This window comes from Zea mays, chromosome 9 (assembly GCF_902167145.1).
Source record: "Zea mays cultivar B73 chromosome 9, Zm-B73-REFERENCE-NAM-5.0, whole genome shotgun sequence".
Lineage (NCBI taxonomy): Eukaryota > Viridiplantae > Streptophyta > Magnoliopsida > Poales > Poaceae > Zea > Zea mays.
The window spans coordinates 77,858,697-77,885,443 of NC_050104.1; the positions used below are offsets into that span (position 1 = coordinate 77,858,697).

At 42.0% G+C, this 26,747-nt stretch overlaps 1 protein-coding gene and 1 pseudogene across 3 annotated transcripts in view; one reads left to right on the forward strand and one right to left on the reverse strand.

Moving 5' to 3' along the window:
* LOC118473347 (NADH-ubiquinone oxidoreductase chain 5) overlaps positions 1 to 25,009 on the forward strand; it is a 39,998-nt gene extending 14,989 nt beyond the window's left edge. Inside the window, exons 1-2 of one of the 3 annotated variants that reach the window (XM_035962585.1) lie at positions 1 to 3,900; positions 3,990 to 25,009. The exon at positions 1 to 3,900 is cut by the window's left edge and continues 14,989 nt beyond it. The gene's annotated coding sequence lies outside the window, so the exon portion shown is untranslated. The other 2 variants (XM_035962583.1, XM_035962584.1) reach the window with 2 other exon arrangements.
* LOC118473349 (putative ATP synthase protein YMF19) lies at positions 13,703 to 25,843 on the reverse strand (annotated as a pseudogene).
* Positions 25,844 to 26,747: the final 904 nt, after the last annotated feature.

Here is a 26,747-nt window from a genome sequence, read left to right on the forward strand (position 1 = left end):
TCAGCAGGAAATGTGAAGGTTGCTTAAAGCCGGCCGATAGGCGAAAGAGAATCCAAAAGTTTTGTTCTGATCTGAGTAGGCTCAACATAGGGAATACCCTAACCCTGGGAACCGGGGCATATAAATCCGCTTATGGCATTCACCCAAGCATACAGAGACAGATGGAATGGAATGAAAGAAAGAAAAAGTAGCTCCGCAGCTCACCCAGAAGAAGAAAGACCCGCCGCTAACCTAACGATTTGGAAATCCCTGGTGGGCTGGGCCTGAAAGACAAGTGTGTGTGGATTTCTACATCCTCGTCTTTACTTTAAGACACAACTCTTCTCTTTCTCGGTCAAATGACTTGCGATAGTCTACCTTGAGTAGGACCATAGGGATCTTATGTTTGTGGCGAAAGATAAGTGGTTCTGTCACAACCAATAAAGTTTCTATGAGTGAGCGACCCACGCCGATTGATACGTGTCAATGTCAATAAGTGGATGAGTGTTGTTAAAGACAATGTTTGTTCCTCTTCTTTGAAACGATTTTGATGAATCTCGAAATGATACTGATTGGCCTGAAATCCTCGACGGTGTTGGCATCTTTTTTCTTTGGGAGGAGAGTGATGGATGCCTGGGTTAGCCTCCAAACATAAAGGCCATTGCTATGAAAGAGCTGCAAGAGAGAAAGCAGTTGCGGGTGGATGATGTCCCAGAAGGCTTGGATTACACAGATTCTACCAGAGGATGTTGAGATGCTCCCATTGCAACTCACTGATGGAGAAGAACTGGAGAGCTCAGCTAGAGCTGGAGGAGGTGGTAGTACCAGTTCCCTACTGGTACCAGTGGTGGCTTGATCACTTCAAATTGGAGGGACTATTGGGCCAAATTCCCATACTGTAAAAAAAAGGTTTTTTTTCTTCCTGGTGGTGGTTTTGTGTTTCGGTGAATAATAGGAAGAGGCCGCCAAGGCGCGGAGCGATGAGTATAGCCCATTAGGAGTAGGAGAACCTGTTAAGAAAGCCGGAGCAGAAATCCAAGCTTCTGGTAATTTATTCAATTACTTGTACTTGAACTGTTTTTTCTTTCTTTGTTGAATTATTTATTTCTCTTTTGGTATGTTGGTTATCTAAAAGCATCTGTGACTTGTTTTAGTACTTTCGTCACAACTATGGCATTGGCATGGGCCTTTGCTAAACTAGACTATCAGAGCTCGATCATGGCAAACGAAGGAACTCAGACCCGATCTAGACAACTTGAGGAGCAAGTTAGAGCTATGAGAGAATCCATGGATAAGATCCAAGCAGATCTAGCCGAACGGATGCAACAACAGAGTGAAGAGTTTCAAGCTCAAAAACAATTACAACAACAACAGTTTGAGAAGCAAGTAGTTGAGTCTATTTTTTAAATACAGAGAGAGGTTAGTGGCTTCAACCTCTCACAAAGAGGGATAGAGGCAACACCTTTTGACGCCCTCCAATTTAGACTCACACTGCAGGGGCAATAGAACAATTTAGAATATGCGGTAGTGTTAGTAGTTTTTTACATCTATTAGGCATTTTTGCAAATACATGGATTTTGTGTGTGTAACCAAGACAATACACCTCAACGTCATCTTATCGAACACATAAAGGGGACTGGCCTCTTTCACTAAGACAACAATTATGGCCGTGTAGATGCAGTATTCGATGTTTCACAAAACAAAGACAGAGGAGGTTGTAAGAGAGACCTTGTCAGTGCGAAGGAGAGGAAAGGCGTGTCGAGAAGAAGACACCTGTCCGGAGAGGTGCAAAGGAGAGCCGCGAGAGGAAATGCAATTCTCGGGTGAGGGAATGGGAGGCTAGCAACCTCGTTTGAAGCGGATTTAAAAGCAGGGAATTATCATTCGAGAAATACTCCCCCTCTTGCAGCGAGAGCCCACTCCTACCTAAGGAAGGGGCTTGTAGATCTATATTTGGATTAAGGGGCGGTATGGATGGAAGAGCGCTTCTATTCTATTGGTAGGCAGTCGCTGGCCGAGGAGGCTGCTCTCTCTATCTAGAATGAAAAGAGGAGAGAAGTAGCACGCACTGGAGTGGGAGTGGTTCCAGTGCCGAAATCGCCCTTTCTCTTATTCGTACTAAACTAAGGGGGAGGAGGGCTTATCTTAATATTCCATCTTGTTTGTTAGCTGACAACTCCATCCATCTTGCTTGTGCTCATTCTATCACTATCACTATGGGGCTGGGGCACCACATATATAAGCATTGGGAGATCGATCTAATTCTACCAAAGGCAAAAGAAATGGGAAGCAAAGTGTTGGTTATCTAGCTAGTATAGAGATGATGCAGTATCTTCTCTTCATTGGCGAGACAAGCAAAGAAGTAGATTCAAAAAAGCAAAGTCAAGCAAGCAGCAACATTGGTGACTTTATTGAGTCTTGTCCTAGTTGATCTGGAAATGCCCGAAGAAGCCTTTGACTCATCCAATGCTTAATTGGTTGTCCTAATTTCTTTCTTGAAAACATGTACGAAATGAAAGACTTATGTGAATAAGATCCAATTCTATGAGAACATTCACAATTGATCGATAGCTCACAAGCTACCTGCTTATAGGCGGGGCATCAGTTGTAACAAACAGGGGAGTCAGGTAAGAAGAATCAGCCTCGGAAAAGAAGAATTCAGCGCTCATATCCTCGTTTCCAACATGCATTCGTAGGCAAGTTTATAAGGTGGAGGAAGCAACTGTTTTGAATCCTGCAAACAGAACGTTTGAATCTGATCAGTCTATTGATAAGTAAGCACTTGAGCCAGAGAGACAAGCAACTATAGGTATAAATAATTCAGCAGAAACTCTTGGTTTCAGTTCAGCAGTGTTTACGACGCATTGAGCAGAAACGTTGAAATAGAAGCAGAGTTTCTTTTCTGTTGGACTTTGTGCTTGCCTTTGAAGGAGGAAGAGTGTGGTGCCTGCAGAGATAAGCTGTTGAGATGCAGAATGAAACCAGAAATGCCTTTGTTGAGAAGCTTGTTCATTATCCTTTTCAGTTGTTCAGTGTACGCGTCCTGAGATGTGCAATCCTTTAATGAGAGGAGAGTATCATCTTCTAAGGTAATGAGAAATTCTCTGGTCTTCAAATTGAGGGCAAATGGGCTATGTTTATAGAGCCAATCATGACATCGTATTCTTTCAAGTCCAGGACTCTAAGGTTGTTGTTGAAGGCATGTTTCTGAATAGAGAATGCAGTGTCTGCTATGATTGCCCCAGATGTAAGTTGGCCTCCCCCAGCCACAGCTATTTTAGCCGAATTTTTGGATATGGCAAGTGGTTTTAACTGCGAAAGACAAATCAATGAATGTACTTGAACTGCCGGTATCAATAAGGGCAATGCCTGTTTGTCCACCAACAGTGACCTTGACTTAAAATGTGCCAGCAGTGACCAGCCCTGAAACTGCATGAGCCGAAATATGCATGAGATACTCATTTGGAGGGGAGTCCTGATCCTGTGGGATTTCATTTCTTCTTCTTCTTGTACTGCAATCTCTTCTGTGGCATCATTTGGTGTGTAAGTTTCCTGCATGACATTGCATTGATAGTAGGGATTAACTTGCATTTGTGACCGGGGACCCATTTCTCACCACATCTCCAGCATTCACCAGCTTTTCTAGCTCTCTGTTGTTGCACTTGGGGAGCCGCACCGCAGGTTGTTCTTTAGTTTTGTCTGGTGTGGTGGTAGCAGGTTCTGCACAAAAGGAGAGTTCTGTATGGAGCAGCAGTGATTTGTCTCTGATATGAAGAAAACTGTTTCTTAGGTGGGGCACTGCGTTCCATGTCTTTGGCCTGCCAGTACGCATCAGTCAGGGACTCTGGATGGAGAGGCCTGAGTTGGTGTTTGATGTCATGACGAAGGCCGTTGACAAAGCATTTTACAAACCACTCTTCGGTTAGCTCTGGTGTATCTTGTTTCAACATAGTCATGAAATCTTCAAACTTATCAATATAAGCATTGACTGTCATGTTGTCTTGTTTCAGTGCATTGAAAGTTTCAGCAACTTCATAGGGACTGTATGCAGAGAAACGATGAGTAATCATGCGACAGAAATCTGACCAAGAGGAATCTTGCCCAGTGGTCTAATATGAATAAGAAATGGCAGCTATAACAGAGATTTTTCTCAATCGCTCAGCTTGAAGGTAGGTCCTTGTCACTAGAACGAAATGCAAGGGTTGGTGGATCGGTGATTTCTGATAATACAAGCAAGGACACACCTCTGGCTGTATCTTGTGAGCCAGCCCTTACCGAAGGCATGATGGAGTGAAAGATCGGGACTCTTGGCTATCAAAAGAGCGAGCCGAAGTAAATTCGACAAGAAAGCTATCCGATGTATATTCGTTGGATATGATAATGAGCGAAAATGGTGGAAGGTTTCACTCCAGCAGGGGCCGCCGTTCCGGACCCAACCCAACAGAGGCAGGGGTAATTCTTTGCAGTCTAATGAGGCTGGGACAAGCTTTGCTTTTGTACTGGTTTGGTTGAAACTGAGGATTTGGTATAGCAAAGACCGTCACCATCCCAATAGAGGGCTCCAGAGAACACTCTAAAAGGGGAGCATGTGGTCAACCACCAAGAATCTAGCAGTGGGCCTAGCTTCGTACCATGATCAATTCACTCTCTCTCGAATCTTCAGCATCCATTGCGCTTCTTTCTTGTGTTGACCGAAAAAAGCTCGGTATGATTCAATACATTCTAGGAACCTGGGGCAGTGAATCGATGAATTGGAGGACAGACCGCTTTTACTAGTTATTCTTGCAGGGGTCTTGGGCAATCAAGACCAGCCAGTGACTCAATGAGGAAGGGAGAGTGGGATAGCTACAAGCGATCCAGGGAGTCTTCCGTAAGACAAGATCGACTTCCTTTTGCACCTGTTCCATTTGTTGAATGAAATACCCCCTTCCTACGGTGAGTGTTGGGTGAGGGAAGGGATATTTTGATTGAAGAGCTCGCTTTGTCGAAATCCCTATAATGAATAGCATTTGCTGCTGCCGAATAAACCAACTTTAAGATGGGATAAGATGCTCAATAAGGCATGAGGGTCAGTATCATAACGGTTTCCTCCTAGTAAGGCCACTCATCAAGAACTCTTTTTTCTATCCAACCAGTCAAGACAGACTCACATTGAGCGTAGGTCTCAACCCCTTACCTTTCGCCATGCGCTGAATTCCAATTCCAATCAGTTGACACTTTGCACAAGAACTAGCAAGAAATGAAATGATAAGAAAAACCATATCACCTTGCGACGTCTACTTTCATTTGAATAGGAACATAGGCATCCCGCGTGGGGGAAAACCCTATCCCCCATCTTTCACTTCCCCTTTAGATGAGAAGCCGAAGGTGGCTATCAATATGGCACCTCGAAGAGCATAAAAGCAATGAGCCCGAAGCCTGAAACCTGAAACCATAGATTGAACACTCAAAGAGGATCAACCTAGTCAATAGATTGAGACACAACCTGCTTACTCACCTAGGGTCGGTCCGGCTCCGCCTACTACTCCTATCCTACTTATCCTTTTTTTTAAGCTAGAAACAGAGCAATAGCCATACAATGGAGAGCATAACCTAAAGGAAAGGGGTGGGTCGAAGGATAACTAAAGGTGACAAGTCGATCTATTTTTGAGAGAAGAGCTAGAGCAGTTGACAGCTCACTAAGGAGTCTGTCTCGTCTAGTAGAGCTATTATCCAATGGGTCACCAGAGTAGAGATGACCTTTTAACCATAGCATCTGACTGTATAAAATGGCAAGGTGTTTGTTAGTGCTTCCCTTTCTTTATCTAGCAAGATATCAATAAGGCTGATGGCTAACCAGAGAATCATTGCCATAGGGTTCTCGAGAGTCAACCCTGTCTGGCCTACAAGCTTTTGGAGTTAGAGAATGTACACTCTATGAGGTGTAAACTGATGTAGAGGATCCAGACAAACAATACCCTTGAAGAGTTTTATGAGCATAGTCATCGAACTTCACTATACTATTAGGTTTGTCATGACATCTTCCCTCTTCAAAAGACTATTTTTAAGAATGAATCAGGGTTTTTGCGCTCCTTGGAATCAGGCCTATACGTAGTGTATGTAAGCCGCCTGCTGCTGCTAAAGCAAGGTATGAGGGTTAAAGTAAGCGATGCACATCTTGATATACTCAATTAAGTAAGACTATCTTATCTAGTTCTGTTTATGCGTCTAGTGAGCATTGAACTCCTTTGACAAGCGCAATGCTTCTTTATCGATCAGTTAGACGCTTTATACCAGGTTAAAGCTGAAGTGACGATACCAGTGCCTGCCGAACTTCCAAGCCCTCAAATATCGAGGATATGGTGTGCCCCGTTACCTTATTTCTAGGTGTAATAAAGGCTCTCCCCCGACTAGAAGGATCCAGGGACAACGGCTATTTCCTCCTAAAATATTGGCAGTAGCCGAAACGACTGGAAACCCAGGTAGCGGTCCGGAAAGGGCAAAAGGGCAAGGTGAGTAGTGAAAGCAAGAACGTTCTTTCGCATATAGAGCGACTGCCCAAGCCCTGATTCAGGGTTACTGGTCCACACCAACTGATCAGGTATCGGATAATAGGGAATATTTGTTTCAGCCGTGGTCCAGTCCAGCAGCCTCTTTTCGATCCAAGAGTCGCATGAGAAGAAAGCTTCCGGTTAGCTTCAGTTAGTGTTAGTTAAATAGAACGGGAACCTCGTAACTATGCCAAGCCAAGCCCGATCTTGGTTCCAATGCTGCAGAGAAAGGTTATGGGTAAAAAGAAGGTCTTTATCCTGGTGCTGCGGAGACCGGTGTTGCTGATCGAACTCATTTTCTTTCGAGGAGATCGAAAATCTCTGAATTTCTGCGAAACGAATTGACATATTTATTGCGAGTTGAAAAGCGAAAGGATGAAGACAGATTTAGATCCTCTGAAAGCGCAGGAAGTATGCCTTTTGAGCTTTTTCTCCACCCACCTCTGAGCATCCTGTTGGAATGGTCCTAGGAAAGACTACGTACGAGAAATCATTCTCACAGCCAACTTTCCTTCTTCTGAGCAAATAAATGTAGTATTTAGTCCAACCAATCATTGGTGAATCTCTTGTATGTCTTTCGTGAAAAGTGGAGTATTTGTGCCCAAGATCTTTCTATCCCCTTTAGTAGGTGCACACATCTCGTATGGTAAATATACCATTGTGCCCTATAAGGTAAGATTGATTGACGGAGTCAAGAGATGGGGATCTTGGTTTAGCAGCGGCTGCCTGTCCTTTTCTTTCGTGAAAGGTATGATCTAGAGTGTGATTCTGATCCCGTGATTGGGTGCTTGGCGTAGAATGAGTGGAGCATACTAGGAATGCCGAATGCTCGCTCAGTGAGGGAGCTCTGTTGGAGAAGAGTGGGACTAGAAAGATGGAATACCCATGTAAGGCCAATAGTTGAGGTACCTGGATCCAGACAAAACTCCCTTTCATTGAAACGAGTACTCCACATCTTAGGGTCCCAGCCAGCCTATGAGCAAAGCTAGGAAAGCATTCTTCTTCTTTCCTCAGGATGAAATAATTCGGTGAAACTATTATTCTAATAAGGCCAGCCCTATCTAGATCCCGTAGCTTTCTTTTCTAGAGAACTTCATCTTTAAGCTTGGCTCCCTGGAGTGTTCGACGTCAAACTAGCTACTCTGCTGTTCGGAACTCACTATTCGTTTGGGCTATGGCTCTCAGCTTGAAAAGAAGAATGAAATTAGGGCAGGCGGGGCTCTCTATTAATTGGGAACACTTCATTCTGCTGGCTACCTTGCATCAAAGAAAACTTCCTTGCTGGCTGCACTCCGCGCACTTCAAGGAGTAAGTATACGCTTCCTTCGGTCGAAGCAATAAGGTCTGTTTCACTGTTGGACTCGAAGTATCATGGGCTCTTTCCCATCTAACATATGTGTGCTCCGGACAAACACTTGTTTTCATCGTTGATCTCCTAATCCTACTGGGAACTCTTAGTAGGTGGTAGCTCATCTAATCCTTTAGCTTCGCAGGCTTTCGTTTCTCTCTTTCGGTAAAACCTATTCCAATTCTCGTAAATAGTATGTATTCGCTGATATCGAAATCAGGGTTTTCCGCTTTGGATCGCTGCGCTGGGTGGAGAAGAGGAATCAACGATAAATCCAGGAAAGAGCTGCGAAAGAAAAGCGTGACGAGCAAAGTCAAGTCTGCCTTTCTATTTCTTCTTTATCCGCTTTGAGATATAGTTGCCTTCCTTGGCAAGGGATTTTTCACCCAGTCACTGTAGTTAGGAAAAAGAAGCTAGTGAACGTGGAACTCCATCCTCTTTTCCAGGCGGGACAGAGAGAGTGGATTGGCTTTTTCCTCCCATCCCAAATAAAGAAGACTTTGAGGAAGGTTCACCTTGTATCAAAAGCAAGTCAGAATAGTTTCTATTCCTAGTCAAGATTCACTCTTTCTTTGCATGAAGGCTTTGAATATAAACAGCACTCTGTCACGATTCGTGGGATTTGAACTATTAGAAAAGTCCGTCCGTGTGCCAAACCCAGATCAAGTACTGTACATCAGGATCCCCCCAGCATAAACACTAGAGAACGACTGTGGTTATCCTCACAAGGGGAACAAGCAACGGGTCGATTGCACATCTAATGAAAATCTATGATATTCCTATCTTTTGTCATTTGAAATGAAATTCAATGATTTCGATCAACTTATCTGGGAATCTGTCATTCCATTTGTTCCACTTTCGTTTTACTGAAATAACTCACTTGAGTTGAAGTAAGTCAACACCTTTCAGTTGAGCAACTGTCTTTAGAGAGGGAATAACCAGCGTTTTAGCGATAATCTAACAAAATCATCAGTGAAAAGAGAATCAAGCCGACTTCGAACAGCTAAAATCCAATTCCCCACGGATCGTAATCGCTTTCCCATGCTTTTTTACTTGTTGCCCAAGCTAGCTTAGCTTACTACAGCTACTGATACGGCAACTCAAGCTACTAATCTAATATATGTCTTTGATTCTTGTCTTTCATGCTTCGCCGCTGGGATTCATACCACGGAAGCGACTACTACTTATAGCTAGAAAAGGGAATTCAAGGTGGTAATTAATACTCCTAAAAAAGGCTACTCACTACTACTGGGCCACTAGCTTTTATTCCTATACCTGACTGGCTAATCTGAGGGATACGGCATGGCAAGCAAGCAAACTTATAGGCAAGCCGGTAAACTACTAGGAAATCGGAAAATCTTTCTTTTACTACTTTTTCTGATAACACTCTCGAAGCGAGCAAGCACTACTTGCAACCTGATATCTATCTTTCAATCTTATTACCTGCCTGAAAGTCTTATAGCAAGCAACTTATCTTATTACTGTCTTTCCTAATACTCTAGGTAATAGCAACTCAGATTCGCTTCCTCTATTTCTTCTATCTCTTAATCTGTATAAGAGAGAACCCCTTGGTAAAAGTATAGAAACTGCATATCAGCTTACGACTAGAATTCTTATTTGTTACCGCGCTCCAAGCTACTGAACATAAAAGCTATAAGCATGAAATCAATCTGCTAAGCAAGCTTACTACTTATTAACTTGAAACCGGATAGCTGACCTTTATTCCTATAATCGAGTGGAGTTCTTCTATCTGACTCCAAACCGGGTACGCCAAGCTCCATACAGTAGATACGAGCCGGTAAACTACAATCTGGTATTCTTAACTCCGACTTTGAAACTGCTAGCTGGTAAAAAGAATGAAGGACCATAATTAATGCTATCGAGGCCCCAAGTCAAGCAACAAAGCTTCTAGCCGATAGAAAGAATGGGTACGAGCCTATCTTGCTAAGACAAGGGAAACTCTAGCTGCACTTACTCCTTGGTCAGTATAAACTACATGGCTTACGAGAAGCTGCTCTTCAAACTCACAGCCAACTTGGAGTCAGATTTCCAGCCGCTTATAAACGGCATAGAGAAGTAGGAGCCTCGCATACAACCTGAACTCTGGTATCAAGCCTGCCAACTCAATTCTATCTGGGTAAAAGGGCAATATACGAAAGGAAGGATCGATAACTGATTTATGGCTTTCAACCTGCTAACTTAGCATCTTATTTCTTTCTCCCAATCTGGTATCGACTAATAAAGCGCGCCTTCTAACTCATATCTGTCTTGCTATCTTCCATCTAATACCAGTGAAACGACAACTCCTGATAGACCTTCTGATACGACAACTGCGACTTGCAGTTTGATATCCGGCTTGAACTGTTCTATCTGGCTTTCTATCTCATATCCGCAATTAAGAATTCAAAGCAGTAATTAAAGTATGGATACGATGGCTTTGCCTTGCGTTCTTCAATCATGGCTTTCAAGTCTGATAACCGCAATTAGGAATTCAAAGCACTCTCGAGGCGAGCACAAGCAATCTGATAGAGGAGCTACTAATACTATAGATAGGAAACGCCTAAGCAAGTATGATACGAGAAAGCAATTCTATCTTTGACTGGTTTTTCAAACTGATAACTGCAATTCAACTCCCGGCAACTACAAACCACTAATCTTATTCCTTACTTCAATTCTTGTACCAAGCCTACTTAATTTCCAATCTCACTACTTCCTTTTCAACTTCTAACTTATATGATTGATACGAAAAGCGGACTTGAAAACTTAAATTAACAAGGCACGACAACTACAGCTACAAACTCGAATGCAAAAGCCGATACTACTACTCAATTCACTCAGCTTACGACTCTTATTCATGGCTTTAAATCGTATAAGCACTAAGTCAAACTAGGGAAAACTTGCAAGCTTAACTTGAACTGCTAAAACTGAATAGGCCGATACGAGAACTCAATACACTATCGAAACTAACACTGCTGGGTAAAACAATAGAAACTACTGCTCGGCTACTCCCTAATACCAGAGAAATGGCATCACGGCTTGCAGCTCTTCTTGCTAAAACAGATGAAACTACTACTCCGGAAACGAATACTCAATCTTCAACCAAAGCTTCAAATCTGATAACTGCAATTCAACTATCTGACTCGCATTCTTACTCTCACTGATAAAAGTATGTAGACGACAAGAAGGAACTAGCCTTATTTGCCACTTTCAACCAGCCTCGCGTTCTTCAATTAATACCACGTAACCGAGCAATCAAGCCTACAATTCAAACTAGAAAACAACAGCTCGAATACGAAGATTTATAAGCGAAAGCGAGAGTTAACATCTTCCTTGAGCTATGGAAACAACTGCCTAACGAAAAACCTTATTCACTGACTTTATATCTGCTAACAGCGATTACTACTACCGCTCTCGAAGCGAATACTCAACTGCCAATCTCATTTATGCCTCTTAATAAACTAGCTGGTATTCTGATAATCGACTTTCAGTCTTCCTTGCAGGCAGGCTTTGTAAAGCACTACGGATACGCCCTTATTAATACAATTGATAGGACTTATTTACTTGTTTTGTATGGTTATTTGTCCCTTCTTTCTATTGCTAAAGGTTAGTTTTGATTCCTCTCTCTATCGTACTCTTATTCCTCTAATCCACTTACAATCTGATAGTTGCTATGGAGCCTGAGCTCAGACGTAGATAGGGCATCACGGCTAGAATTCTTCTTTATGAGTCCAATTCTTACTTCTTCCTTTCGAGTCTTATATCGTACTGCAATTATGATAGCTGCTCTACTAATACGAGAGGTAGGCATTTATAATAGTATTTATACGAAAAAGAGGCTTTGCAGAAAGAACTATAACTAGAGAAGGTCAAACTGCAAACTAAAAATAAAACTGTAGAAACGACAGAGCGGCTGTCAAACCTTATTTGCTTACTCGTCTGCTTACTACAAGCAAACTGATTTATGAGTTGCAACCTTACTTATGACTTGTATTCTTCTTGCTGAGAAAGAGAGTTCAAAGCTGCAATTGCTCATGCCTCTAAGCCCATCCTTTTTTAGGCTTCTTTGGGAATCCCCTTTCCAATCAGATAGATTTCGAGATAGATTCACTCCAGTGTGGTGTCCCGGCTCTGATACGCTTCCTTTATACGATCTCAGAGTAGCTTTAACCTTTAATAGAGGAGTGAACCCACATGGGAGAAGAGAGGAGTAGTATGGGAGAGAGTCGTAGTTCAGAATAATCCCTGTATCATAACAATATTTCTGTATCGAGTGAGTAGCTTGGATTGAATTCCTCTTAGAGTTTCCATTCCTATAGGTGGGCCTAAGGTTGGGTAGTTTGTATTCCTCTCCCGCATTGAGAGAGATTCCAACTCCTATAGAGAAATACTCAATAAAGTACTTGGCAAATAGTAAAGTCTTCGGAGGATGCGTGTCAATAGAATTCGGAAATGCAGCAATAATAGGACCAACTGGACCAGAAAGTCAGATATACTGTTGCAAACTACTGATCTAGTCAGGATTTAGAAAGGTCGATGAATGGAACCTTGTAGAACTATACTCCCCAGAAAAAAGGAAACTATTTACGGGTTTCAACCCTCATGACAAAAACAAAAAATTGAAACATCAACACCACCAACCCCATCTAACGCTTGATCGAAGTAGGCATTGGCTGACTGACCTGACTTCGATTCTGTAATGAACTTACTCAAACAGGAATCGCTGCTTACGATCTTCATTCGGCACTTCCTTTCTATGTTGCTAATACTACTTAAACTACAAGCAGATTCGCTGACTTGCATTCTGATGTCCGACTGGAAAGCTTATACCTGATAAATAGAATGATACGTATTCAGCGGCAACTCCACTTTCAATCTGGTATCCGGCTTGAATTCTGGTATTCTCCTTGGATTCCTCTAAAGGGCATACAAACTTCTAAGTAGAACGGAAACCTGATAGCTGACCTACATTCTTCACTTCGTACTTGAAAGCTTGCCACAGCTATTAATACTATCGAGACGCCAAGTCAAGCTTAAATACTACTTTCAGTTCTGATAACTTAGTGGCTAAAACAAGGGAAACTACTGCTTAATACAAGAGTTAATACCCCTACTACTAATGCTTGTCTTGAAACCTTATTTGCTTACTCGTCTGCTTACTAAAAGACAGAGAGCCGAGAAGCTTAATCACAGCTTTTATTCTTCTTACTGGACTTGAGTTCTTCTATTCTATCTTGATAAAACTATGTAAACGATAAGTAAGCTTACGGCATAACTTCTTGTATTCCGATAGCTGGCTTACTTACTTATATGGGAGCAGCTAATACAATATAAACAACAAAGAAATATCACGGCTACAAATCGAAATTCCTACTTTCAATCTGCTTGCAAGAATTGTAGCTGCTTCGGATACGACTAATGCTTGCTAATACTCTTGAAAACTAGAATCACGACTAGAATTCCTATTTGTTACTCTAAATCTGTAATTCACTGCTAAGACTGCTGATACGACAGCTCCATACCAGGGACACGCCTAATCTAATACTGATAAGTGAGTTTCAATCTTATATCCGGTAAGCGAGTAGCAAGCTTGAACTCTTCCTGCTAAAACTACTGCAACTACTTAGCAATGATGGAATTCAGAGAACTAGCTGTAATTCTGCTTTCTTCCTGTCAGTCTTATAGCAAGAAAGCAATCTGCTAACTTCAATTAACACTGTTTAAACGACAAGTCAGCTCTATCTTGTAAGCCTCTGTATACGAGAAGCAAGCAACTAATTCTGCTAACAACTGCGGAAACTCATTTTCGAAAGGGGATTTCCTTATTTACTTTATTTCATTTTATTTCATTTAATAGAAGAGCTGCTTCTTGAAGTGAATGATCGGAATTCAGAGACCATAGAGAATAATCAAATAGCGAAGGCCAAATAGAGAGTAAAGGAAAACAATGTGCTAACAGAAGCACAGGGAAAAGCATTCACAGATAGCCCAGAACATAGGCATTGAGTCTAGTAAATAAAGTAGTGGAAACGGGCTAGCCAAAAGAAGGTACTAGTAAAGATCAGTCACACGGGATTCGTTTTTCATAGACGAATAGGCTTTCGAGAGCAAAGGCCTTCCTTGGGCAAACTAGTTTCTCAATCAATGCTTATTCGCTTATTTGTCACAATAACATACAACACGTTAACCGAGTACTAATAACGTAATTCCGTATCCTTGTTGTTCAAGGAATAAAAGGAAGAAGATCTTAAACAAAATCCACAACTAAAGATAGTACTACTAGGCAGACAGGGACCCGCCTGACTATTTCGTTTTCTTCACAGAAAAGATGGGATAAGCTTTTGAATTCAAGCGCAGGGAGAACTACCAACAAGCACTTCAGAAACTCCAACTTACTCGGCATCTACTGAACATCACTTCTATATCTACTGAACATCACTTCTATGCTGATCTTTCCTCTCTACCTATACAACTGAAGTTTCCAGCTTTCCAGCAAGGTATTGGGATAGTTCACTCAGATTTTGAGATGGTTTTTGGGCAAGTGTTTAAAGACGGAACCTGGCCCAGTGTGACTTCAGGTAAAGTATGGCTGCCTTGTAGGACAGGAGTTTACTTAGCTGCATGCATTCATTGCAGACCTGGCTGCAAGCATCCATAGATAGCTGCCGAAGGTACTTGTCTTATCACTCTTTGGCAATCGAATTGACAGTGCATGTGTGGAAAAGAGAGCTAGTGGATTCCTTCTCGTTGTTTAGTCTGGAAATACACCAATAGCAACACAGAATGCTATTACGATACCTAAACTAACCCCTACTCTCCATTTTCTGTCTATATTATCCATAGGTATTTGTATTGCTGGTTCCTCTGGTGGTATGACCTCTTTCAACATAGCCATATTGTTAAAACTATTCTCATCAAAGGTAAAAGGAGTATCTCCCCGGATTGACATCACTATATCTGATATATCTTGAGTTTCCTGCAGTGTTATCTTAGTATACCCTTGTACAATAGCACTCTCATTGAGAAAGTAATCCCACGACATATAAAGCAGTTGATCTGGTTGAATATCTATATTACAAGGTATAAACTTGTACCAAACTGTAGTGTAAAAACCAACTCTGACAAGTGCGAAAATACTACCATATACAGTATTGATTCCTCCATCCATAGATGATTGATATAGTTGTCATTTTTATCAAACAATTGGTTAAATTATTGGATATGAAAAAATATTTCTTTGATAATGCACTTTTATAGGCTGGCCATAACACTGTTTCTAACCACTTATTACCATCATCTATCCCGGGTGTAAATTGTTTTAAAGATAGCAAATCTTTCCAAGAATCAAACTTCCATTTATTTAATGTTGCGTTAAAACTGACAATAGGAGATGTCCAAAGATAATTTGCACCCAGGATCATAAACTTCATATGATATTTGATGAATGAAATCTTTATTAGTTAATGAATCCATATATAACTTACTATGATATGCTAGTTGATCATTTAACGATTTGAATATATACGGGCCATTAGAGAAAATCTCATTAGAGATAATATCATTTGATCTATTAGAAATACTATTATTAGATAATAACTTCTTATATAAACCCACTACTTTCCACAATAATGTTCTATTTACAGATTCCACTGATGTACTACATTCAATATCCGGTACTTGGAATATATTAGATACACCTCTCTTGTCAAATACAAACTTTTCGAACTTACAATACAAATCCCTCATACGGTTGAAATCGGTTGTCATGATTGCTATACTTTATTAAATTAATATTTGAAGGTTGGTGGGGATTTCCATTTTTTAGAGTTGAAACTCCTACCCTAGTGCTCAATACTGTAGTGGTAGAGAGCTATTTTATCCCTAGTATACTTTGTACGTACGGCTAGAGATTGAAGGGAATCAACTTAGTAAGCATATGCCTACTTTCTATGTGAGTTAATCACGTGAACAGATAGTATCAACAGAGAAGTCACATAAGCACCTTCCAATCGAACTTCTTTTGCTAATTAACAAGAGACCAGACAATACAATAGCTCTTTTCATTTCCTATAATATAATACTGTACTTTATACGCTCCTATAATACTTATATGCAGAGAAACCCTATACGCAGAGAAACCCTTTCTTACTTATGCAGAGAAACCCTATACGCAGAGAAACCTTCTCTTACTCGAAACCCTCTCTTCCCCGAAGACAGTCTTCCTCGCCAACCCATAGATAGGCGCTTTCCTATATTATATATATGGATTCGTTCCCGGAGCCAGAGCGGATTCCATGAATTGACGTATATGCTATGAGCGTAGTTATCAATCAGGTACGCCGGTAGCAAGATTCCATCCCATCCCTGAGGATAGTGATTTCTGGTATAGAGTATTTATAGAAAACTCGTATCAAAAATATCATACCAAAAAGAAAGAAGAGATAAATGAGCCTTGTTTCCCGAGAGAGACCGCCATCTCTCAGGACTGCAGTCTTATAGTCGACAGCTCTATGTGGAGTTTTACAAGCCACCACTCTGGACCGTGGTCTTAGCTCTCACACCGAGAAAGCCTGCCTTCCCCCCAGAAGAAAGTCTTTCTCTCCCTCGTTTCGTTGTTAAAGAGAAAACAATTGGATGCTAGTTTGAGGTGAGACTAGTATCTCAAGTAACTCAAAATATCTCTGCTCAGTAACGTAACGATCTTCCTCATCTAATAAACATCCTTAAGGTGTGCTCTACCAGCTGATTGGCTAAGGCAAATCTTCCCCTCGAATATATTACCATCAACGTATAAATGGGATGAAAGGATTATCCCGATATTTATCAATATCATTCCGGAAATATAGATCACCTTCTAAAAATTTAGCGCACACATGATGCATATATGTGACGCTAAGTGCAAATAGTACTTTCTTTCCCAAGTCAGCATTATCCATCACTGACTGATTTTTATATGGTGACGAAACCGTCAAAGATGGGAAATTCAAAACGTATTGAAGCCTGACGTCCTTGCTAATTATATTATACATTACATCTACTATATTGGTATGAAATAGGTTGGCATGAAAGAACTCCAGAATAAAAGGCCAATCAGAATTATTTTTATTTCTCGCTCGAACGAACTCTCTGAATTCTTGTGTATAAACACAAGGATCATTCATTTCACAAAATGTTTTATAGTTCTCTATAACTGTCCAAATACTATCATTCTCTTTGCTCCCATTAAGCCACCATAGTTCACACATTTTTCCATCAATGATTTTGAAGATAGCTCTTACTTTTCTATTATCTTCATGAAAATCGACACCATCAGCGATAATATCAATATAGGTTCGATTGGTTGGGTGAGAATCAATCAAAGGGGTTTTCATTCCATCACCGTATAAACCTGCCCAAACTAAATTCTCCCACATGAGAGAACAATCATCTTCGTCTCCGAAGTAGGGATCAGCACTGATTGTGTTACCGCAGCCTATTAAAACATGAGGGATTTCGCTGTATTGTTCGATATCTTCTATACCCCCGACGGAGTTTACATGATAAACGTTTACCGCATAATGGAAGGCTACTTGTTTATTTATCATTTCCCTCCGTCGATCTATATTTTCAGTTACTATTTTCATTTGTTTGGCTAGCTCAACAAAATCAACATTAGGTGATACCGTGCTAAACCTTCTATCCCCTGGATCCATCCCTCCAGGGGGTCAGCGCATCTGTTTTGGGTACAGAGGGCCATAGGTTCGAATCCTGTCACCTTGATGTGGTATTCACAGGGGCCGAAGTGCAAAGCCCCGTAGCCTATCCGTGGTCGGGAAGGCAGGCGAAAAGCACGCACCAAAAAAAAAGAAAGCTATAATTTTCTTTTTTTCTTTTCTTCTTTGTAGTACACGAGTGAAATTGGTTACGGTGGTACACCTGTGAAATATATAAATGTTATGGTTGTACACGAGTTCCTTATATTATAGGTGTTTAAGACCGATTACGTCGGTTACACGAGCGGTAGTACAGCGAAAATGTTTTTCAATTTCACTTAGCTTGGTTACAAGCCTGGTAGGTACTACAGCGGAAATACAGTTGGTTTCACGTTAATTAGGTTATCTTGGTGGCAAACAAGTGCCTGGTAGGTTAGGTACTACGACTGAAATGGTTTATGATGGCACATACAGTACATTTAAGCTGTAGTACGTGGGCCTACTGTGGTATTGGATGTATTGGTTGTTGCCGAGTCTATGCTCGACCGCGCTCCCTCTCAGAATAGAGATCACGTTTCCCTTTACCCACCCAGAATCTGAAGTGAGTGTGGAATCTATTCTGCCTATTGGCAGATGGCTCTCTATTATCTTTCTCTGGGTCCCCATTATATTAATAAATATGAGTGTCAGGCTTGCTGTACTGAATCTCTTTATAGTCTACCTGTCAAGCCCAAGATAAGGGCAAGGGCAAAGCTCCAATAGAGCACTCGGGTCTGCCCCCTGAAATAGTTCTTGACGGCTCAGACTATTTTCTAGATCCGCCACTTAGCCCTGAGGAGGGTGCCTACTCGACCCAGTCAGGTACTACTCCACCGCCGGCCCCGAGTCACTCCGCAGGGGGCGGGGCTGCACCTTCTTCAATTTCTCCTGCAGATGAGGGGGAACCAGGGAGTCCACCACGTCCTTTCGGGTCTCTGACTCTGAGTAGCAGGGATCTCATATTTCATAATTTGAGTTTGCAGTATCTGGAAAGGACCAGGAGCCCAGAGGAACTTCTCAAATTAACTAATAAAATCTATGAAGGGAAGCAATCCGTACTTTCAGAGCTTAGGCGTTTAGCTGGCCCTTTCCATGGCCAAATCAATCCTGTTCCAGGATATGGATAGTGCGGGCAATGCAATACGAAACCCCCAAACCAATTGTGAGTATAATCCTAAAATGTTTCAAAGGATCCTTCTTGACTTGCAGCTGGAAGGGATCCAGAGTAAATATTATAGCCAATTCGTAAATCAAAGGGTGGATAGCATCCCAAAAGAATCCTGGAATAATTTAAGGATTGATGAATTACCTTTAAACCAATTCAATCAAGAAAAGTTCCTGCTTTTGGGCTGCTTTGTGAGTTGGTTCCACTGGCGTAACTACCCCCGGAGGGCGATGCGGGGCGAGGCTGGGGGCAGCCGACTCAATCCTTCCAAATCACTAGAAGGCAAGTTCATTCCTCTTGTGTGCGCATGCATTATCTAATGCTAAGGACTCTACAAGAATCGGTTAAGCTTTTCGTTTTAGTTTGATCGGAGTTCGGTACCGGTAGCTAAGGCAATCCCCTCTCCTGTCCTGTCCTGTGCAAGAATGAGGAATATCTTAGCTTAGTATAGACACGTGAGTAGCTAACAGAACTGAGTAACCGACTGACAGACAGAGTAGGATGAGGGATTGATGTCTGTCTTTGATTAGCAAAAGCAGAACTCTTATAGGAAGTTGACTGAGCACTCTCATAAAACTGGTAGGGAGATTTTTTGTGGTGTTCTAGGAAAATGAGCCATGATCATGAAGTGAAAAGCACGTGGTAACAAAATCGAATGAAAAGTACAGCCTATCTCGATTAACTGATCGAAACCTAGCGCATCATGTTTTCGAGTCGCCAGGTGTTTATTCTCTTGGAAGCAAGCCAACTCTGCCCACCCAATTCTATATATCTATCTTTCTTCTTACTAGTTAGATCGGAGCCGACACAAGGAATTGAATTGGTCGACGAAGCCAACAAGCAAGGTCCACAGCGCATTAGAAACAGGGCAAGCTAATAAGTAGGTAGGGTGGGACTTGAAAACGGAGCTAACTATGCATTCCACGGATGCAATAGCCAGAATGAACTGGGGCTGGCTTTTCTGTAACTAGTCTTTCCTGCTGCCCAACATTCTACTATTCGTTCCAACTCTTCGTTCCACGGAGCTAGGAAGAAGTCCTGCAAAAAGAAGAGATGCACTTCCGGCTGCCTGATAGAGTGAACGATTTGGTACGTGGTAACGCTGTAAAGTCGATATCTCACCCATGAATAGAGGGCTGGCTAGCATCTCACCTCAAAAAAGAGAAAGTTGTCTCACCATATCATATGCTCGTTTTCTAAATCCAGTGTTATGCTCTCTTCTTTGCTTACACCTGTTACGCACCTCTTGTGCAGTGACAACACTACCCGGGAGTTTATCTTAGCTGTCTGGGACTTACTCTCCTATCCACCACTGGTACTAGTCTGTTGGCCAACACTTTAGTAATGATCTTGGACAATAAGGAAGGCTGATTGGTCTATACTTTTATTCTGTTAATGGAGTACTGTAGAAGAGTTCTCCCAACCCAAGTATCTTCGGTTTCAGTTCTCTCTCTCTTTTTGACCTGCTACTCTGCTGTTGTTTTGGCCCTTCAAGGGAGGGTTGTTGAATTTCTGAATTAAGAATTAAGTAAGTAGAGCAGTTAGGTTATGAGCCTTGCGAGCTGTATGGGGGAGAACATAGCCTTTTGGCTTGGAATAATAAGTACAAAAAAGGAAAAAATCTCAATATGACAATCTGAATTACTTGATGCAGTAACATCAGGTTGTTCTGTCGTTCGACTTATCGTTCATCTCGCTGTACTTCTCTATCGAAAGATAAGGGTTCATCGAAGAAAGGGAAGGGAACTATCCGCTCTTGTCCTTCAATGAAAGCAAGCCGGATCCGATGAAATCTTCACTCGGTAATAGTATAGAGTAGAGTGCTCCATTGATAGTGGTGGATTGGACTTCTTGAAATAGATATATATATGTGAAAGAAAGAGATGGTTTCTTGCTCGGTGAAAGGAATATCACTATCCCTCGTCCTAGGGTTTTCCTGCTTGATTCTCTTTTCAGTGAGGGATGCCCACTTAATCTTAATAAAGTAAGTAAAGAATGATCGATTCGATAGGAAGCACTGGTTCAAGGAATAACCCTTGGATGCTGATCTCTGGTTAAAGGATTAACCGTCGGATAGCGAGCTGGAATCGAACCAGCAATTGAATCTTGTCGCTACTTTGGCGGAGTAGACCGAGGGGGAATGTAGAGTATAGTTTACGACAAAAGGTGTTCTAGGACCAAAGGATCGAAGAGTGCGGCCTACTGTACTTGAGGATTAGGAATATGGAAGATAGGGTTCTCCTAAGACCTAAGAATAGTAGAGAAGCAAGGGTTAATAGAAGCACCGCTGATGTTGGTCCAATCTAGCTGGGCTGGATAAGAATCGGGAAGACTCGGGCAAACTGGCAAACATCGGATGAGATTGCACCTTACAACATAGAAGGAAGAACTAACATAACAATCATCTCAAAAATCCAGATGAAGGAGAGAAGGCAGCATACAAATAATAAATAGAATATCTAGGGTGGTAACACCTGCAACTCGGCAAGGAGAAGGAATCCCTGTAGTAGCGAGCAGTGTGATTAGATAAACCGTACCCCCTGAGGGGCCTGGCGATACGAACCGGTTGAATAGAAGAGCTTCCTTGGTTGGAACAGAAGATAGAAGCTGATTAGAAAACAGATGAGAGGCGGGCAGCATTGAGAAAAGTACTATACTTAACTTAGTTTTAGTTAGGGTCGGTTTGACTAAAATAAGTGAGTGGGACTCGCGAACTGGACAGTAAAGTGACAATAGGGTGGTCACTCGGAATACTTTTGTTAGGGAAAGCCTAGTAAAGTGGTCAACTAATAAATATTGTCAATAAAGAAAGGACTGGATCAGAGAAGTATGATGTAGTCCCCTTCCCTGGGTATCACGAACGGGGCATCACAACCATCATATCATTCGAGGAATGTTTCCATTCCGATACTGGCATCCGGAGTCCTCCCTACTGATCCTTCGGAGCCGGGGTGCAAAGGAAGCAAGAGCACTGGGAGTACGAATATCCTTAGTCCGAGGAAGGGTGCTATATCGGTGGTGCAGTTCTTACACATCATTATATCCATATTGGAAATCAAATAATCACCTGGCCCACCCCGATTCTCGAGAATCGAAGAGCTGACTTGCATTCGAGGGTAGTGTTAAGCAACTTCCGGATATGATCGATAGGTTTCACCGTCAAGCAAAGCAAATAGGAGAAAGAAGAGAAGTAGCACCCGCTGGGCAGGATAAGTATCTATCAGTTGGCCATCTCCGCCTAGGCCGGCGGAGACTATCCATAGGTTAAGTTGGTTCTGGTTGGAGGATTAACCCTCTGATTGTGATGCTTGGCTTTTGGGCCTCGGAAAGGAATAAAACTAGGCAAGCAAGGAGGGGATAAAGGACCACGGAACGAGGTAAAGGGCAACCCCTTGACCGAGTGAAGGCGAGCCCGGATTCAAAGTAAGATGGATTGAAAAAAGACTCCTAAAACTGCCCCCGCTGGGGTAGATAAAAAACCTTTGTCCATGGCCTTACCTTGTAGGAAAGGATCGCTCGCTACTGGTAACCGTTAATTCGTAAAACGTATGTTTCGTAGGAAGCGGAATCCCGTGGAAGAATCAGTTTTCTCGCTGCGCTGGCTTATGTGATGTGGTTGGTCAAGCCTGCCTTTAAACGCAAGAAATCAAGCTAGGATTCTGGAAACCGGAAGGGTATTCCCAAGCTCACATTCCACTTCTGCAGCAGAGCTAATAGAGATTTGCAGAAAGGGATATGCAGACTAGATGCACGCTAAAAGTGCCAGGTTCCAGTCAAGAAGCAAGGCAAGAGATCCGCGGAAGAGATCCTGATTGTAGGTCCCGTTCCCTCAGATAGACTGGCCTATTTTGCCCCAGCTTCCGAGACCGGACTCGAGGAAGCTGCCCCTCCTGACAGGGATTGGACGCGAAGGATGGAGCATCCGAACATTGAATTCGAGCTAAGATTCTAACGAACAGCTGGAATAAAGAACCTATCCTTTCAGGAATAAGGAATGAGAAATGGAACAGAGAGTGGTTGGATGGAGTATAAAATCTAAAGGTTATATTATATATAGTAGTGGGAAGAAAAAAAGACAAGAAAACGATTGAATGTCAGGCAAAACAGTTCTGTAAGTCGCGGATCAAAGCCTGAAGTGAAGTGCCTGGTTGTCTTAGTATTATAAGTAAAGCATTTCATTCTCCGGTTTTGATTTCATTCTCTTTTGTGACGGTCTACTTGCTTGTGCTAAGGCTGCTGGAATGAGCCTTCTAAGAGTAGGTTTTGAGACAAGATCTTGATTGATCACTTAGTCTACCTTTTACTCATTTCTTCGAACCTCTATAAGTGTAAGAAAAGAGTGCATGTACTTTTAGTGGACTTTACTTTTTTCTATAGTGTGAGAGTACTTTCTGTTCAATCCAGTCGCTCCAGATCTGCCTGAGACAAAGCCTATAAGATCGTTATTAAGTAATGAATTTGCAAATAGAGAACTAAACTATAGGAATCAATCCAATTCTCGTTCTACAACAAGAAGAAGATCCATGAACTGGAACGGATGGAAGATAGCACTAGAAGTAAAAGAAATATTGAAAGGTGCGAAGCAATCACATCGCAACAAATAGGTATGTATTACTTTGAGTTTCTCGCTGAACTCCACTGGACACCGACCTCCTAAAACTGACCTCTCTGCTAATTCGAATCGAGGCTTACTGCCGCTTGGTACTATACTTCTTCCTGCCAGACTCTTTCAATACCCAGCCCTCTTAAGTGTTTTCAAACTTGGCTAGTTTCTTCGAGAATGGAAGCTTTGTCCTACGGCCTGCAAATTCTTCTGCTCCTAAAGGAAGTTTCTGACCCAGCTTTAGATGATAGAGGATTTGACAAAGAGACCTCTTCCTGCCATACTGATCGACTATTCTCTTGAAATGCCATCTCATCCTTCGGCCTAGCTTTTTCATTTCTTCCTTATTGGATTCAAACTGTTTCAAAAGTTTGGTACTTGGTACAAAGTATATACCAACTTTCCTGGCTTCCCTAGAGGTTGTATTAAAGCCGGCTTGCCTAACAGCCTGCTCTTCTTTCCCAGACGAGCGAGACGGATTGTGGATTGAGTTTGAGTTCTTTTGCCGCTTGCGATTGATTAAGTTACATTACCTGCTGCACCGAGCATTGATTTGAACGAATTAATTACCAGACTTATTGGGGAGTGTGTACGACTTAGTGGAGTGTTTCCTTTTTAATAGAATCAGAGCAGAGGATTGAATCGCATGAATGGGTTGAGCATTTTAATAGATATACCCTTTTTCTTAGGCATCGATTCTAGGATTGAAGAAAGGGGAGATTTCCCACACTTTGAAAGATTCACCTATTGGGTGGGGCGTGTTTGAATTACCTACCCGGGATTTTTCATATTAACTGTAGCTAGGGAATTGACTGACTCTGATTAATATCTTTGTCTAGCATTTCCAAATTGCCTCAAGACTGATACAGATTTTACGGAGTTAATTACCACAGGGCGGCTTGCCCTAAGAGTATAGTTAAGTGGGTCAATTCCCAGAACAGACAGGGTTTAGTCAGTTCATTGACTAGTAAATGACTTGATCCACTCATTAGCATTGAGTGTTGTCTGTAATTTACTATATTATATTATATTATATATAGTAGTAATGATGAGCACTTTTACCAGAAAGAGTTGACTGAGTTAATGGAATGGATTCGCTTGTTGGCTAATCTGAATCGACTTACTTAAGTGTGGTGTTACCAGGCTTGGAAAGAAAACTTCTTTATGTGTTTGATTTCCCTAATTTACTGGTACTCAAATACCTGCCAAGCATTCCCAATCTCAGTTTTTGTCACACAATAAGATCCAATTTGTTTAGACTCGTTAGGTTTGGTCACCCATTACCTTGAGTGAGGCCAAAGGTGTACACCTATTGTCATGAAGATGTGATCATATCCACCGAAAGGTCTTGTTCTAAGCCCAATCCTCTCGTCTTAGGTCCATAAACCAACAATAACGGGAGCTTCTCCTTTTTGGTTGACAACCTATGTTGGTCTGACTAAGCCCACTATCCTAATGGGAGGGTCCCACCTTGTGTCGGGGTAAGGCTCCACCTCATCTTGGGTTAAGGGCGAAGCTTGAAGCCAATTTCTTCACTTTCCGTCTAGGGCTTTGCTTGGCATTGGGCTTCGATATAGCTGGTGCTTTCCTGGTCTTGGATTAAACCTCAGCTCTCCTAATTCCGTCTATAGGTGGTTCAATCTTATAAGTTTAGCTTAGGTACATCGATTCAATCCTGCCCCAGGCGTACCTGAGACAACCCTTTCCTCACCCGAGAATTGCATTTCCGCTTCAGCTTCCGGCGCATCCAACTTTTTCTGGATCTAGGCAAGGATCCTCAGTCCTATAGAAAGAAAAGAATCTAAGTTCATTAGATTATGCTTCCTTGCCCGTGTGGAACATGTGTGAGCATTATGTTTTTCCAACAAGTGATCCGACTGGAAGAAGTGTTATATGAGGACTTCGAGATCAAATAGAGAATCTGTCTCTCCATTCCTCGTGAGCCACTTATTTCTCCGAAATCTGAGATCAGAGTGATTTTCCTCCTTTTTCCCAAATAGTCGACGGTCCATTGGGATACTTCGGATAAACTGGAGTACATATATGAGAGACCGGTGCTAAAACCTTTTCTCGAGATATCTTCCAAATTATTAGGGTCCTTGCTCCGGATCTTGTTCCCCCGGTGCGAAAGCAGTTGGTTCCGTAGTTTGAGAATTCTGCTAATTCCAAGTATTCCATTATTATTATTATAAAAGAGAATATAAAAAGTAAGAGGAGAAGGCATAACCAGAAGAATTGTGAGAAATAAGTCAATTTATCAATTTGAGGCATTTCGATTTCCAATCAAACCAACCCTCAAGACAGAAAAAGACTCCCTCCCAAAATAACCAAAAATACTAGTTGCCTTCTAACGCATAGACTAGAGCGTTTGTCCCATCCTTATCTAGTGGGCCAATGACATTACTATTCTACGCGTTTTCTGAGGAGCAACATGAGAGATAGACTTGACACCGACCCACGAAAACGAAACTTTTTAGTCTAGAAAGATTCCCAACCGATATTGAGATCTGATGACTGAACACATCGTTTGAATAGCTCGAGGTGTCGACGGAGCTAACTTGTGAGACGGAGCTCACTTCTGAGATAGAGCTGTCTTCTTTCTCTTGGTTTCCATCCTTCCGTTACGAGATATCGTTTCGTACAATACTACTCTATGCAATAATGCAATTTCGAGAAGAGAGCAGAGCTAGCCCACCGCATCCATCCAGCCTGAAAGGATTCACTCAACTGGACTCGCGTCTCTAGGTGATCCTAATGGATCCGTACAGGGTGATTTGAACTGCTTCCTCTCGAGAAGATCGACGGATCGGGCGAGCAAGCAGGGAGAGTGCAGTATTGTGCTTGCGCCCTTAAATCAGAGAAATCGACAGGAACAGATTTCGAGCCCGAAAAGAGAAAGTATCTCCCTCTCCAATGAGAAAGTATCTCTCCAGCGAAAGAATCTCCATCTCCTTCCTTCGGGAAAACAAACCTTCCTTCCAGGTAGATAGCATTTCCACAGGAAAGAGAATCCGTATTGATTGACGTATTGAAACAATCAAGTCCGTCAAGATTGACAGGCAAGTGCAAGTCCGTTGACATGACAGGATCAAGTCCGTAGACAGGATCTAGTCCCGATAGGGTTGGTTCAGATCATATAGCTTAGGCTCAAGTAGCAAAGCAAGTCCAGTAGGTTGTTTAGGTTCCGGTCATATACATATAGGTTTGAGGTTCCGTTCCGGTCATATAGATGTTTAGGTGGTTCCGGTCATATAGGTCATTCCAGCTATAAGCTATAGAAGCTATAGATAGGAGATGGGGGGGAAAGCCACATTCATTATAGGCTATGCTATGGGAACGAGATCCTTCCTTCTGGGAGCACATGGATCAGTGAGTTCTGGCATGATTGCTAGAA